Source organism: Bos grunniens, chromosome 8 (assembly GCF_055505025.1).
Source record: "Bos grunniens cultivar Pamir isolate PY7600 chromosome 8, Bosgru_T2T1.0, whole genome shotgun sequence".
Lineage (NCBI taxonomy): Eukaryota > Metazoa > Chordata > Mammalia > Artiodactyla > Bovidae > Bos > Bos grunniens.
The window spans coordinates 26,375,862-26,393,522 of NC_141172.1; the positions used below are offsets into that span (position 1 = coordinate 26,375,862).

The 17,661-nt window shown below is 39.4% G+C and overlaps 1 protein-coding gene across 23 annotated transcripts in view; it reads left to right on the plus strand.

Moving 5' to 3' along the window:
* BNC2 (basonuclin zinc finger protein 2) overlaps nt 1-17,661 on the plus strand; it is a 485,666-nt gene that overhangs the window by 315,031 nt on the left and 152,974 nt on the right. The window lies entirely within an intron of this gene.

The following is a 17,661-nucleotide window of genomic DNA, read 5'->3' on the forward strand; positions in this document are numbered from 1 at the left end:
GGTACTTGGAATCTCTAGTTCTGGCATGCTGGATGTAGTTTCCTGACCAGGGATCAAACCTGGGCCCCCAGCATTGGAAATGCAGAGTCTTAGCCACTGAAACCTCAGTTGCTCAGCCAAAGATTTTATATTGTTGTTGCTGTTGTTGAGTCGCTAAGTCATGCCCAGCTCTTTGTGATCCCATGGACTGCAAGCTTCTCTGTCCTTCACTATCTCCTGCAGTTTGCTCAAACTCATGTCCATTGAGTTGGTGGTGCCATCCAACCATTTCATCCTCTGCTGCCCCCTTCTCCTCTGTTTTATACAGTCTTACAGATTAGCACGTATTACTAGTATATACCAAGCAGTGGGCAAGCGGGAGTGGAAAGAAGAGTACCGATGGAAAGAAGTGGAAAGAAGACTGATGAAAGTACCGTCAGTCGCCTCTGAGGAACCTGCTCCCAGCAAGAAGTGTAACTAATCAAATAAGCCCTGTTGCCCTTGTGATAAACTGGAGGCGGGACATAAGGCCGGGGGCTACTGTCCTAAATGAGTTTCAGTATTTATTATTTGCAAGTTAGTTTTAATGTATGTAGTCTAGATGACGATCTTATTTCTAAACAATTAAGGTAGTCTAAATGATTTTCAGACATTTAACGATCATCTAAGACAACTGGAAAATTATTGTTTAAAATAAAAACTTGATGGGGTATATTTGATTTGATAAAAGAGGTGGGCAGATTTTAGAAAGGTTATTTATTTAGAAATTTTTTTCCTTGGTGATATCAGTAATATTTACTTCTGACAAAACTCACTTGTTAAAACTACCTTTAAAAAAAAAAATCCACCGTTTCTTGGGATGTTCAGTAAAAATTTTTCAAGGGTAAGAGGCTTGATGAAAAAAATGAAAAAGGTACTACATAGCTTAATGAACCCCATAGTAGCTTGCTTGGTGCAGATTATTTTCTTTGTAGAATACTTTGACTTTAAATACTTTAATTATTAGCTCAACAACCCAGCTGTTTTCCTGCCAATTTTGAAACTATTCAGAATTTTTAATGTAAAATGAACAGGCTTGGCCTGTGTCATCTCAACATCAGTGAAGAGATATTTACTGAACATATATCGTCTCTGAAGTATTGGGCCAGGTATGCTTTGATTCTTCAGTTCTGTGCCACAGGAAATGAAAAGCAGTATAAAGTTAATTTAGTGTCATCTACCAACCATCTTTATGGTTTAATGTACTGAAAGACTTAATATTCATATAATCCATTAATTTCAAGTATTTCTTTTTTTGTAATTCACTGGAAGTAATTTCTCTTTTTTTTTTTTCTCGGCATCATTGAATTTGAATTCCCAACTCTTTACTAGATATGTCTTATCAGAACAGGGGTATTTATAGAGACACTCACCCAAATAGAAAATATAGGACATCCCATTAAATTTGAATTTCAGGTAAACAGTGAATAATTTTCTAGTATAAACACATACCTTGCAAATTTAGCTGAGTGGTCCTGTGTTTTTGCTAAATCTGGCAAGGATACACCTAAAAGAAAACCCTAGTTAGGCTTAATTTGCATAATTAAGTCCCAAATCAAGGCCATTGGTTCTGAGCTTTCTGTAATGAAAAACCTTTTGATTAGGTCCGTCCTACATTTAGAATCACGAGATCACAGTATTCTGTTTACGGACGCCTCAGATTTGTTGGCTGCATGGTACTTTATAAGGATTTAAGCAGGGTGGATCAAAACCAGTAATTTTTCATTTTATTCCATGAAAGGTCACATGCCTTTATTATTTGTCCCAGTCTGTGCTCTTCTTATGAATTGTCTAAACATCTGTGAAAGTAGTTTATCCCCAACTGGTAGCTCTGTAATATTCTCCCTGACTCGAGTCCAGGAGCCAGTGTAACTAAGTATAAGCTTTCCTTTTCCACCCTCTGTTCTTTGCTAGCCTTCTAGAAGTCTTCTATCAAAAGCAATAACGCATGACACTTCTGTGACCTCATGCTCACTCTGAGTAACGCAGCAGCAGTTTCTGTGTGATCATTTGTAAATTTGTCAAGAGTAAGAGAGGAGAGTGAGTGAAACAGTGTCCTCTGACAAAGGAAAATAATGCTTGCAGATACTAACCAGCAAAGTACTGGCCTCCTTCTTACAAAGCTGAAGACCTTCCCAGCAAGACTGAATTCTGAATTTTGCTTTGGGAGAGAATTGTTGAGGAGGGATATTTAGGATTAGATGAAAAGAGTAAGAAAGGTTCTAGCTTGATACCTCAGCACGGGGAAATAAATGCAGGCTTCAGCGTGGCAATGACAACTAATCCTTTGGGAGGAAGTAGGTTGCCATGCCTCTAGGACTTTCCTTAGAAACACGAGGATGGAAACCCCACCGTTCTCTTCCCTTGGTGCACTGGTTTGGAAAAGGTGGAAATTAGTGGAATATCTGCTTAAAAGAATTTGTCTTTGTAGAAGACTTTGTTCTTCCCAACGATGACCCTGAAACCTGGCTTGCCTAGCTGAAGGATTCTCTTTCAGTCAGGGAAACTAGCTCTTAGGTGCCTCCTAGCTCTGCCTCCATGCTCTCTCCATGGACAAAGTCCTTGAACATCTCTCCACTTATTTTTATTTTAGAGAGCAAACACAAGGCCGCTTTCCTGCCTGGCACATGAGCCATCTTTGCATGACCTGAGGGCAGTGTGCCCTCTTGTGCTTCTCCCCTTCACTCCCTGATCACAGCTGATAAGCTTGAGAAGGAGGACACCCTCTCAAATGTGACGGTTCGCTCCTTGATTCATGGCGTTAACTATATTCTTGTTGCGTCCCTGAACTGCTTGTTTTGATTTGTGTCTCCGCCTGCCCACCTTTGGAACAGTGCTTTGAACTCTGACTTTTTTTTTTTCAAATCACAGCACAAACAGTGCCTCCCCTTCAAAGTCCTGGGCTCTCTGCCTGTTAGTTCCCCAGATGTTTTTTTCTAGCTCCATTTTATTCAGACAGAAACATAAGGTGGATCTGATAAATCCTGACCTCTAAAGTGTACAGTGCGGGTCCCCTGCTAAGGACTTTCCAGGAAGGAAATGGAGATTGAAGCTACAGAGCTGGAGCCCCAGGGTCTGAAGAAGCTTCGTGTACACAAATAGGGGGAGTGGGCCTGAAGACAAAAGGAGGTGAAGCTGCAGCCCTGTGTAAGTTCTGCTCCTGGCTCCACCACCTGCTGTCAGCGGGACCCAGGCCAGGTTACATAACCTCTGTTTTCTCATCTGTGAAATGTGGGTAATGATAGTGCCTCGTTTGCAGGGTTCTTTCTGATATTAAATGAGATAATCTACTTGCTAAGTGTTCGTCGTTTCTAAATTCTCACAGAAGTAAAACTTCAACCTTGATGACACAACAGGTGTTTTATCGTAGTGGACGGGGTTAAAAGTTGAGTGTATTCAGGACAGTTTTCGAATCCCATCTCTGTCTCTATTTAGTAAGCCCCAGTTCTTTTCATCTGTAAACTCAGATAATAATAGGAAGCTACCTGAATAGCACAGTGACGTTTTGAGGAGGATTAAATGAAAACGTGGACTGAACAGTAATGATACTCTCCTGGGCCCCATGCAGGTTTTCTCTGGTGCCCAGTGCTAGAGTTAGGTCATCAGTTTCTTTGGTTGTAGGGCCTAGTTTTCCCAGGGAGATCTTGTATTCCCCAGCAAATCCACTTGAGCTTCATACTGTCCATTTCTCCTAAAATGTCATGTGTGCCCTTACTTGAATATAAGTCTGAAACACTTTTCTTTTTCATATTTTAAGAACTGCACATCAGTTGAACTGAACTATAGGATTGCTTATTTGTTGAAAATCCGAAAACCAGAAGGAAATGAATTTTAGGCAGGATGAAAGGCTACTTTGGCCTATTTTCATACCTGTATTCTTGCATGTGAAGTGCTTTGATGGGCTAACCACTTTATCATTTTATTGCACTTTATTACATCATAAATTTTTATATCTTGCTAACGATCCTACAGGAAGCTTAATTGTTTATAGGAACATCTTAATTAACTGGAGTTCAGCAGGTTAAGCAGAACACAAATTGAAGGGGTTATAAATGAAACATACTCAGCTCCTCTCATTTTACTCAGGATGCTCTGTTCAGATAATGAGGAGATGCTTCTGGGTCATAAGAATCCAGGATGCCTCAGCAAAACTCTCAACTGTTCTTCCTCCTCCTATTGTGTCATGGTGAGGACTTCTTCTAAGTGTGGATCCCCATCCCCATCCCCATCCTCCACCCCTCAGCCCTGCACTTGAATAGTAAAATCACTGGATGAAACTTGTGGTGTTTAGAGAAATTCTGACTTGTATTCTGGGAGGCATAAAATGTTGTCTGTGTGACTGATTCTTCACCAGGGTTTGCCTTTCAGGAGGGTAGAAATCTGTAACTCTTCAGAAGCTTGAGTTAATCTGTCATTAGTGAGCATATACCCAAAGTGTTATATTTGTTGTTGTTTAGTTGCTAAGTCATGTCTGACTTTTTGCGATCCCTTGGACTTACAGCCCACTGGCTCCTCTGTCCATGGAATTTCCTGGACAAAAGGATACTAGAGTGGGTTGCCATTTCCTTCTGCAGGGAATCTTCCCGACCCAGGGATTGAACCCACCTTCCTGCATTGGCAGGCAGATTCTTTACCACCAAGCCACCTGGGAAGCCCAAGGTATTGTATCAGTTCAGTTCAGTCGCTCAGTTGTGTCCGACTTTTTGTAACCCCATGGACCGCAGCACGCCAGTCCTCCCTGTCAATCACCAATTGCTGGAGTTTACCCAAACTCACATCCATTGAGTCAGTGATGCCATCCAACCATCTCATCCTCTGTCGTCCCCTTCTCCTCCTGTCCTCAATCTTTCCCAGCATCAGGGCCTTTTCAAATGAGTCAGCTCTTCACATCAGGTGGCCAAAGTATTAGAGTTTCAGCTTCAACATCAGTCCTTCCAGTGAGCACCCAGGACTGATCTCCTTTAGGAGAGAGGAAACTTACCAGTAGGCTTCTCAACAGATTGCTTACAAATCTATCCAGTTATAGCCGTAATCCTTTTAAATATTTTCTATACAATACAGGTCAGGAAGCAACAGTTAGAACTAGACATGGAACAACAGACTGGTTCCAAATCCAGACTGTGTTCCTTGATACGCAATAAAATCCCTCCTTTGGCCTCAAGATCTCTCAGCCTGCTTGTATGGTCAGGTGATCCTACAAAATCAAGTGCAAACACATTTAATTGAAAGAAGAGCTTTTTGGGGCCTTAAGTTCGATTGGCCAAGGAACACAAGGCAACACTAGACCTGGGTGTCCAAAAGGGAAGCCACTATTTTCAAACTGAGCACGTGAGATGTGGTTAGTCCCAACTGAGGTATGCTGTAAATATAAAGTGTACACTGAAATTTAGAGATTTAATCTTAGAAAACAAGAATGTAAAATAGCTCAATAAAAATGGTTTTTATGTGGTCTACTTGTTGTTATTGTTCAGTCGCTCAGTTGTGTCTGACTCTTTGCAACCACATGGACTGCAGCACACCAGGCTTCCTTGTCCTTCACCATCTCCCAGAGCTTGCCCAAACTCATGTCCGATTGCGTCCATGATGACATCTAACCATCTCATCCTCTGTCATCTCCTTCTCCTCCTGCCTTCAATCTTTTCCAGCATCAGGGTCTTTTATAATGAGTCGTCTCTTCACATCAGGTGGCCAAAGGATTGGAGCTTCAGCATCAGTCCTTCCAGTGATTATTCAGGATTGATTTCCTTTAGAACTCACTGGTTTGATCTCCTTGCAGTCCAAGGGACTCCCAAGAGTCTTTTCCAACACCACATTTCAAAAGCGTCAACTCTTTGGCACTCAGCCTTCTTTATGGTCCAACTCTGAGATGCATGCGTGACTACTGGAAAAATCACAGCTTTGATTATATGGACTTTTGTTGGCAAGGTAATGTCTCTGCTTTTTAATATGCTGTCCAGGTTTGTCATAGCTTTTCTTCTAAGGAGCAAGCATCTTTTAATTTCATGGCTGCAGTCACCACCTGCAGTGATTTTGGAGCCCTAAAATATAAAGTCTGCCACTTTTTCCACTGTTTCTCCATCTATTTGCCATGAAGTGATGGGACCGGATGCCATGATCTTATTTTTTCTGAATGTTGAGTTTTAAGCCAGCTTTTTCACTCTCAATATTTCACCTTCATCAAAAGGCTCTTTAGTTCCTCTTCAATTTCTGCCATAAGGGTGGTGTCATTTGCATATCTGATATTTCTCCCGGCAGTCTTGATTCCAGCTTGTGCTTCATCCAGCCAGGCATTTTGCATGATACACTCTGCATATAAGTTAAGTAAGTGGTCTACATATTGGTGAAATATTTTATGTATTGGGCTAGACAGAAACTATTTTTGAAAAATTAGTTTCATTGTTTGTTTTTTGCTTTTTAAATGAGATTGGCTTCCCAGGTGGCACCAGTGGTAAAGAACCCACCTGCCAGTGTAGGATACGTACGAGACATGGGTTCGATCCCTGGTTCAGAAAGATCCTTTGGAGAAGGAAATGGCAACCTGTTCCAGTATTCTTGCTTGGGGAATCCCATGGACAGAGGAGCCTGGCGGCCTACAGTCCATAAAGTTGTGAAGAGTCAGACATGACTGAAGCAACTGAGCACTGAGAGAGATTTAAAATTACATATGTGACTTGAATTGTTTTTGTTAGGCATGGCTGTTGTGGATCTCAGTGTGAGATCATGTGTTTGATTAACCTGGTTTGCTGGTAGAGAAGTTGAAATCTGTGTGAGCATCCTAACATCCCCGATCCCGGCTCCTGTCCTTCCTTCACTCGGTCCTTTGTGCTTTCACACGTGCCGTGCTATTGATGGCTGCACTTTACTCTGCCCTGGTCATCAGGGAAGCTGGCCCTCCTTGCCCCCAGAAGCAATTAAGTCTTTCCTTCTGTATTGTTGTTGGTGTTCAGTCGCCTAGTCATGTGCGACTCTTTGTGACTCCATGGACTGCAGTATGCCAGGCCTCCCTGTCTCATCATCTCCCGAAGTCCGCCCAAGTTCATGTCCATTGCATCGGAGATGCCATCCAGCCATGTCATCCTCTTACACACTCTTCTCCTTCTGCCCTCAATCTTTCTCCACATCAGGGACTTTTCCAATGAGCCAGCTGTTCACAGCAGATGACCAAAATACTGGAGCTTCAGCATCAGTCCTTCCAATGAGTATTCAGGGTGGATTTCCCTTCAGATTGACTGGATTGATCTCCTTGCTGTCCAGGAGACTCTCAGGAGTCTTCTCTAGCACCACAGTTAGAAGGCATCAGTTCTGTGTAGTATCAGTATATTTCACTGAGACCAGAAGGGTAGTTTCTATAATACCAACGCCTCCCACTAGCTTGGGGCCTCAGGAAAAACAGTTCTTCATCTCTGGGTGCTGATAACCCACTGTAGCATCCCCAACATGAGGGAGTGAGGTAGCACGTGGCAGGAAGGATTATGGGAATCTCCTGCATGTACCTAAAAGTCTCTGATTTCTGATTGCCAATTTCTTTCCCAGCAGCCTCAAGCACAGCCTGCAAACCACCCCACCCTGCCTTTAGTTCTGTTTTTGTGTTTCTTTATCAGTCCTTACTCTTGTTTTCATCTTTGTTCCTTTGTGCGTCTTCAAGCAACAAAACAAGTGAAAGTTAGGTGGAAGGTTTCAGTAGCCTACCCAACCAAGAAGTAAATTTTAGAGAAGTTAAATTTGCTTGATCATTAACAGATATTGGCATTTTTGTTTTATTTGGAAGATCTGTCTTGAGCTAAATATTTTTCACTTTTTATTTAGTAGCTCTTCAATACTCCTTTGCCTGCAAAAATCTGAGGGTAAGAAATTCTCCCCTCCCCCGCTTTTGGCTGTTCATGTTTTCCACTATCAGTAGAAATTAAAAAACAAATCAACCTCTCACATAAAAGAAAACACCTGTTTGGCTTGGAGAATCTGGCCAGGGAGGTCTTTTTCCTGACGGGCCAAAAGCGACCGTCACAGGGCCCCTTATAAAAAAAATTTTAAAAAGTCATTTTTTTCCTTTATTTCATATGAGCATTGGCAGAAACTCTGACAAGCAGTTCTTCATATTTTATTATGTTCTTGTCTGCAGAATCTCTGTCAGGCAAAAACCTTGTCAGCGGAAAACCTGTCGTGGGATCAGAGGAGACAAAAACAGGTGTCACATAGGCAGTCAAAACTGAAGGAAAAAAAGATTAGGCTAAAGAGAGAGAGGCAGACAATTACATTAATGCCATTGCTTTTATCTTATAGATGTGTGTTATTATCTCGGGGTGCTGAGTGCGCAATTGCCTCAAAGAAAAGTAGACAGGAGACAAGGGGAAACTTGATAGTTATTAACTGAAGAGGCAGTGTGTCAAAGCTGGATGGGGTTCAAAGTTTTGCAAGGGGAAAAAAACTGCAGGCAGCCAGCAACGGCTGTGTGGTTCTGCTTTCGGCTACATAAACCTAGTAGCAATCTAACATTTTCGACTTGGAAACAGATCATAGAGAAAAAAATTAATGAAAGATTTCATTTGGAGGTTTGGGGGGGGGGTTTAACATTTATCCTATAGACATGTGACTGAATCATAGTCGTTTCTCTCATAAAATCTTGCCTCGATGTGAGACATGAAGACAGGCATTTGTCAGTTCAGCTTTGTTGTTTGGATATGTTTAAAACACCTATTATCAACACACTTTTAATTAAAAAAAGCTATTAAGAAGCCCTTTTACTAAGTGTGAACATCTGTATGTGCAAGCTGTAAATTAGGAGATCACATATGTGTGCCTCAGTCAGAGACTAAATGAACTTGGCAAGTGTTTTCTATTACTGGTTTTTAAATACAGTGAAATATCTACAGGAACAATGGTTACACTTGAAATTTTGGATCTTCAAAAACAATGTGCCTGTTGATCCTGATGAATAGACCTTGTCTTCTAATTGGACATTAGAGTCATTATTATGAAATTGGTAACCAGGATTCACTGGGCTAACCAATATCTCCCCCGTTTCTTTGTTCATGTCATTTCAGGAGACTTCTTTTTCTCAAAAGTTGGTCTCCATGAAGTATTTGTGATGGTAGAAAATAGTTTCACTTTGCAAGTGGCTTAAACTCTGAATGCTCTTTTGCCTTGTTGATAACTCAGGTGTCAAAGAGCCAACTGATAGCAAATGGGATGGGAAGTTTAAGGCCTTCCTCTCTGCTCAGTCGTACATCGATGATATTAGTGAAAAAATCAGCAAGCGTTGCTTTAGTCCTTAACATTTTCTGCTCATGCATTTAAAAATTGGTTAGTTTAGCCTTTTCCTAAGACAGCCTTCTTAGCCCTTTTTTATGAGCAAATCTTTATAGAGAGGTCTTTTATCCCGCCAGTCACTGATGCAAAGCAGTTTGATACTTGATATATGCATTAAGCAAATCCAGCAATCCAGAAGAAAACACACGTCAGTGTCAAAAGTGTGTGTGATAGCCCAGAGTTTCAAGGGATTACAGTGGGGGAAAGAGAGATTGATTATAGATTTAGAGTGAGATTTCAGACTGACTTACTGGGAGAGGGAAGGAAAAATACTTGTGACACAAAGGTGACGTTCATTAAAAAGAAAAGACTGAATATAATCATTTCTTTCTTTTAGGTGTTTTCTACCAAGTGCTGGCTTTTGTATTACTGTTCTCTCTAGGTTTTGAAATACTTCTTCACTGCTGTGGTAGAGTTTAAAGCCCATATTCTATCGAAAATAAATATGACTTGCTTTTGCAATATTTCCATAATGAAGTTTCTGATACAGATCTATGCTACTTCAGGAAAATTAAGTCTTTAAAGTTAATAAATTGGGAGTAGGGTGATTATTCTCTTACAGGATTCATTTTTTTGTTTGTTGAATAGAAGGATATTCAGCAAACAAGGTATTAGTTTTAAAGGGGATATGTTTTGTAGTCAGTGTGCATTTAATTCATTGATCTGTGAATTACATAAAGCAGGGTTTTGTGTAGTCAGCTCTCAGCTCTCCTTGGTAACTAGAGACTGGATAGCACAACAGAAGGAATAATAATAGTAATAATCCCCAAACCTGATCGCAGCAGGTAGATTCAGTTATTTGATGTCTTCCTAGACTTACTGTCAAGCTTGCAGATTGCATTTCCTCTTTCCGCTTAACCACCTACTCATGGAGATGCAGATGAGGAGAGACATACCCCCAAAAGTGGGCCTTGAAAGGAAAAGGAAGAAGGAAGAGAAGTACAACCGAGGATCTGTTTAGTCTCCTAGCCGAGAGAGCGCACGTTGACAGTCTACTTCTGCGTGTGCCTCAGTCAGACTTTAATGATTTCCAAAGTCTGTTGTGAGGACTGTATTATTCATAAGGCCACAGGGGGGGAAATGCCAATCAGTTTGAAATATTACCTATATAGTCTCAAGTGGAGCTCAAATTCTACCCTGGACTAATTGTGAGTGTGTGTGTGTGTGTGTGTGTGTGTATGTGTGCATATCCATATACACCCAAAGCTGCATGTCAAATAGGGAGCAATTAAAATCTGTAGGACAGTTGGGGCTCATTGGAACTCCTTCTGTCCCCCTTTCCTCCCTACAGGGTAGGTTCACTTTCCTAATGGACCATAAGAGTATTCATCTACTTATCCCTCATGTATTAAGAGAAAAAAAAAAAAGATCAAGGACTCTTCACCTAAGGCATACATAATCAGGGTTTATGGTGGCTCAGTAGAGGTGTCTTTTTTTTTTTTTCCTTTTGACTTAAAAACACTGACACACTATTTGTTCAAGTAAAACAAATAAGCCTTTCACATATAAGGACTGACAGTTTTTATCACCAGGCTTGGGGATCAACTCTTTGAGCTCCATATCATTCTTTTTCTTCTTTCCTTAAAAAAAAAATTCTAAAAGCAAGACTTCTCTCTCTTTGATATTAAATATCCTAATTAATTCAACTTTGACAGTTACAGTTAGAAAGTTGTGACTTAAAGGGAACATGAGTTATTTTGTACTTAATTTGCTCTCAGGTGGCACACTTCTGTCCCCCCAAAGTAGTGGGTAAAATGTGCAGATCTAAATATTACTTGAAGTCATAAGGAGCTTTTCTCTTAGTAACGGTCATGGTCCACCTTCCTTATTGATCACCTGACTCACTGAAAAGTTTTTAATCCATCATCATTGCCATTTGTTACTGTTCTCCTCCAGTGTGACAGCTATTACTAGGAACTGGCTCACAACCTATGGTAGGTTAAGCCTTTGCCTCGCACTCTGATGCTCATGCCTAGTAAGAAAGCTGAGTCTTATAATGGGAAAGGATTGATGTTCTAATGATTCCAAAGGGCCCCTTTATGATGAAATTCTAAATACGCAAAATCCCATTAAACCTGTAGAAGTTCATGGGCTAGCTACATTGAAATGACATATCATTATATTGGGTATAGTGTGCATATTATAAAGTGTGGTATAATTGGAAATTACTGGTCATATTAGCAACAATGAAGAGCCACCCACCCTCATAAATTCAGAGGTTATGGTCTGGGTACTTGAAGTAGGAAAGGGAACAATATTCTGATTATAAGTAATCAAAACTTAAAAAATCTGACCCCAGAAATTGCCCTAATAAAATTCTGTTGCGAACAGCTGTTTTTATTTCACTCTTAAAGTAATTGTGGAAAGAATTCCATAAAACAGCCCTTTAAAGACACATTGAAATGTTAACCTCTTAGAGATTAAAATAGTATTCTAGGACCCAGAGCTCCTAAAAGCTGACCACTTGATGCTATTATAATTTGGATCCTAAGGGGAGTTGGGGCAAGAGACTGGAGTTCTCAAAACAATTAGCTTTGCAATTTAGGGCTCAGTTGGCTTTCTCCCAAAATCAAAGAATAAGGCTTCTTTAACTTTTTTCCACTTGTAAAATTGCTTCAAATTAGTATTTGAAATTTTAAAAATATCCAGGACAGGACTTGAAATTAGTAAAATAGAAGGCTTTCTTTTAGACTGTTTTCATACAAATTTTTAATTGTCTTACTCTGCGAAGTAGGTGGCTTTGAAAAACCATTCCATTTGGCTCGGTTTTCATTGTATTGAATGGCTATGAGCTTCACACCACCGTGCCCGAGCAGCTATTTGGTGAAGTCTACTGGACATCAGGGCCTGGAGTGTTAGAGCATATTCCTGTGGAAACCACCTAAGTCACTTGAATTTGGCTTTTAAAGAAAGTTATGTTTAAAAAAAGTTGTGGAAAACTAAGAACTATAAACTATCACTGAGAGCCAATTTTCTAGGATCAGTGAAAAGCACTTTTATACTCCAACATTAAGGAAAAAAAAGTATCTGAATATGTTCTTATTTCTATGACCTTCACAGAAAATATTGGAAGTGAAGTCTGTAGAATTACAGGTTTACATTTATTTTAATTTATTTGAAGGTTTGGGGAGTAATTCCTGTTATTAAAAATTGAAATAAAAAAATAGTTATTCACATTTCATTTGATAGATGCAAGTTCTTTTATAACCACCCCTCACACACTACCAGTAGTATTTTATACATTTGAAAACTGAATTTTATAAAGGGCATTTCTTTGTTCTTTAAGTTAGCAGTGTAGTTAAAAGTATATATTGCTTCACATTTATTACATATTTTGCATTACATTTTACATTTATTTTACATTTAAATTACATACTTCCATTAATGAACCACAAATATGCTGGCTGTTGTCCTTATGGTGATTCTGTTCTTGTCAGAAATGAGTTTTCTTCACAATGACTTATGTGTCTTGTGGCTTAGCCACCACTTTCCTTTGAAAAGCTATGGATTCTATCAAAGTGTTTATTGAAATTATATCCAGGCTTTAATTTTTCCTTTGTTTTAAACTAGAAAATTACCAGTTTAAGCTTCTGTTTCGGGCATTTTAAAGAAATCCAGGTAAATTATGTTTCCTCAGTAATCTAATTCACAGTTTAAGAAGCTCTTATAGTATGAATTTCCCCTTCTTTTTAACTAGAATGCCTATTGAACCCCATGGACAGAGGAGCCTGGCAGGCTATGGTCCTTAGGGTCACAAGGAGTCGGACGCAACTGAAGCAACTTAGCACACACACACATCCATATTGTGTGGTTAAACTCTATTCTTTTTCCCAAAAAAATTCTGTATGCTAAAAAGAGGTTAATTTACCTGTTTGCTTTTTCTCTTTTCCTCCAGACCTTTTACAAAAGAAAAATAGTCTTTCTTTGTAGATGCTCTTATAATATTATTGTGTTGGCTGTTCTTTGACACCCTTTCAAAGTCTGTACACTTGTCCTTGGTATCCAAAGGGATTTGGTTCCAGGACCTGTACAGATACCAAAATCCATAGATACTCAAGTCCCTTATATAAAATGCTGTAGTATTTGTATATAACCTATGCTGCTGCTGCTGCTGCTGCTGCTAAGTCACTTCAGTCGTGTCCGACTCTGTGCGACCCCACAGACAGCAGCCCACCAGGCTCCCCCGTCCCTGGGATTCTCCAGGCTAGAACATTGGAGTGGGTTGCCATTTCCTTCTCCAATGCATGAAAGTGAAAAGTGAAAGTGAAGTCGCTCAGTTGGTGAAAGTGAAGTCACTCATATAACCTATGCACGTCCTCCCAAATCTGCCATATATTTTCATCATCTTGTAATACCTAATGCAATGTAAATGCTATGTAAATCATTTTAAGTGTAATGTAAATGCTGTGTAAGTAGTCTTAGAGTATGGAAAATTCAGGTTTTGCTTTTTGGAAATTTATGGAATATTTTGTATGTGGATATTTGCCATCCATGGTTGATTGAGTCCATGGATCAGTACCCATCGATATGGAGGAGGACTGGCTCTACCGTATCTTTTCTTATAGCTAGGAGACCCTAAATCTAGCACGTGGATCACAAACTTAGTGATCTGTACTATGATTCTCATAATGTCTGTTCATTACGATCCAGTCTCTGCACCTTGATATTAAGCTTGTTTTCTTTAATATCACTAGATTTCATACTGATTTTACCTAGAAATCCATTGGATGCCCCCAAATAATACTTGAAGTTGTAGGAAAGAGAATAAATTATGCAACTTCAGTCAGTGCCTGATCAGCTAGCAGCCCCACCTCACTTCTTAAACTGCCATAATTACCTTTTAATGGCACCCCACTCCAGTACTCTTGCCTGGAAACTCCCATGGACAGAGGAGCCTGGTAGGCTGCAGTCCATGGGGTCACGAAGAGTTGGACATGGGACACGACTGAGCGACTTCACTTTCACTTTTCACTTTCATGCATTGGAGAAGGAAATGGCAACCCACTCCAGTGTTCTTGCCTGGAGAATCCCAGGGACGGGGGAGCCTGGTGGGCTGCCGTTTGTGGGGTCGCACAGAGTCGGACACAACTGAAGCGACTTAGTAGCAGCAGCAGCACTGTTTTCAGAGAAGTATAAAGAGTAAAACATCTCTTTTGAGAAGACTGACTTGAAAACTGACTGTTCTTTCTGTATTAGGCCAGAGAGAACAGAGGCAGGCCACACCACACCAGACCAGCCAGGAGTCACTTTCACTAGTGGACTTAGGAGAGTCTAAAAGTCTGTACTACAGTGGTAGAGGTTAGTCCAGAGAGGCAGAATAGATCCAGGAGAGCTGCAGTGGAAACATTCACAGTCACTCATTTTGAATGTTCATGATATGTAAAGGTCAATGGAAAAGCAACAGCAAAATAGAAATTTTTAACTCTAGCATAACCTCAACTGTATAGAATTACATGGTTGGACCATAAAGAAGGCTGAGTGCCAAAAGATTTTGAACTGTGGTGTTAGAGAAGGCTCTTGAGAGTCCCTTGGACTGCAAGGAGATCAAACCAGTCAATCCTAAAGAAATCAGTCCTGAACATTCATTGGAAGGAGTGATGCTGAAGTTGAAACTCCAATACTTTGGCCACCTGATGCAAATAACTGACTCATTGGAAAAGACCCTGATGCTGGGAAAGATTGAAGGTGGGAGGAGATGGTTGGATGGCATCACCTAGTAGACAGACATGAGTTGGAGCAAACTCTAGGAGATGGTGATGGACAGGGAAGCCTGGTGTGCTGCAGTCCATGGGGTCGCAAAGAGTCAGACACAACTGAAAGACTGAACAACAACAACAATATAGAATTATGGATTGAAGAAAATAGATGCAGCTATATCAATGTGTAGGTAAATAGTGCCTTTGGTGGTGGGATTATGTATGTTGTCTTCTGCTTGTTTTTCTTGATATTTTTTCATTGAGCATCTGTGACATCTTCATTAAAAAAAATGCAACAGGAAAGGTTTGATTTTTTTTAAGCATTTTGGCAGAGTTTCTTAGGCTTCCCTTTCACAGTAAAGGGGTCAAGGACATGTTTGGAGTTTAGGGCACAGAGCTTGGGTGAACTCAACTTACAGGTTGGGGATGGCCTGTGTAGTGCAGGAGTAGTTGGGTTGCCAAAGGCAGATGATCACAGGTGGACAGCTGGAGAGGTGGTGCCTCTGGAATCCTGACAGGTCCCAGGTATCTTAGTTGATTTCCCGTCCAGATCCTCCAGATTAAAAAATCTCAGTCATCCTGGAACTCTGACTCATCTTCACTTCAAGCATCTATTTTCTTCCCCATACTTGTTAGCTTGGTCTCGATTCTTTGTTCTCCTTTTCTTTCCCCTTGTACTGTGGTAGCGGTCTCCATGCTGTTGGCTTGCTTGCCCCCAAAAGAATTTTGAAAAGAAAAAGCCATCCTAATATTTTCGTACATTAAGTAACTTGCCAAGGTCATAAGCAAGTTGGTGGCACAGCTAACATTTGAACCCTTGGTGTCTGGCTTTAGAAACTCTGTTCTCAGTCTGGAGGACAATGAGCACTCTTTAAATATCGGGAACTTTAAGTCATTGCTCTAAGTCATTATTTTTTCTCCTTAACTCTTGTTTCCAGTTCACCGTCTCCAAATAACATTACCAAAAATGAAATCATATGTTCATTGGAAAGTCTTTTATCATTCATGCCTGCAGGGAAAATTAAGAAAATAAGATAATATATCTATAAGTGGAAATTTTATTGTTTACTTTTGATCATGAAGAGGAATATGATCAAAGTAATATAAATGTTACAGATTTTCCTAACTTATTAAATGTGAAGTGAATTTTTGTCAGAAATGCATCTGTCAGTAAAATGGATAGGGCAATGAATTGTTTTCTTCCCCGATTAGTTCATGTGTCAGTAAATGAATGGATCTTATTGGAAGAAAGAGAAAATGTACACTCTCGTTTCCTTCCCCATTTTTGCAGATCTAAGTGCTTGGCCACCTGTTCACATGAATAGGTGCGGCTGGAAACTATAACATCAGCATTCAGTTGTTAGGAATCATTTTAGGTAATGTGCCAACAATTACAGAGTGATCAGTTCGTTTTGTTAAGAGGGAAGAAATGCAAGTCATCCACCTTATTACTCAGATGTTGTTAGTCATTTACTTTCTCAATTTCTGCACTAACAAGACATGATGAATGCCTGTTTATAAATTTAGCCATGAATGTTTCATTTAGAGGCATATCATTTATTATTGTATACACCAAAAAGATTGAGAAAATAAAAATACTATGTTATTCAAATGACTTCTGCAATATATATTTTTTTAAAGGAGATACTTTTATTACTGCTGATTTAGCTATCATAATTGATGAAAATTTCCACCAGTGCTCATGGTCAAATCAGGCTGCCAAATCAGACTTAATTATCATTGAAAAAATGAACTCACATTTCAATTCAAATGAATGTATTAATATACATTTTGAGAAATATTAATAAGAATCAATAAATTATGGGTTGCATGTCATAGGATAGTTTGCTGAAACAGTCTAGAATAAAATGTAGAGCCAATGAAGTTAACTTACTAAGTATACAATAGAAATGCTATTTCTCATTACTTAATTACTAATGATGTGCTATAAAGTATAACTTTTTTTTATGAAGTGAGGAATATATTAAAATTAAAAATATTACTTTGATAATGCAGTTGGTTTCATCTATGTATCACTGTCTGGTGTTGGACTTTAGGAACAAGATAAGACTCATATTTTATAAAAACACGGTCAAATTTATAACATATTTAATGAAAGGAGTTATATATTGCTAAAAATGAAGTGCTTTGGCATTTAGATCATAGTTTATTGTAATTTTATCTCTATTAAGAGGATGTAGATATTCAAAACTTTATAAGATGCAAATGATGCTTAATCATAACCAAATAAATATTTTGACAGTACTTGATTAAATGGGTAGTAATTACCTTATTAAATAATAAACATTGTTTCTGAAAGACATCATGTAAAATTCATATCCACAGGTTTTATTCAGTGTATCTAACAAATTTCACAGGTCTGAGAAAATATTCAAACTGAATTTAAAAGAGTGGGCATCACATGTGCTTGGGGGCTTTACTTATCAGGAATAATTGAAAAGAATGGAGGGAAAAGCCATTTTCAGCATTGGACATTTCTGCTTTGCTCTCATAGGATAGTTTCTAAAAAGTGATACATTATCATATATAAGAATTCAAGAGGTGACTTGACTGTTGCCCCATTTTACATAATGTCTGAATTCTGAATATTTCAGCATAGACCCAAATACCAGGTTCTAGT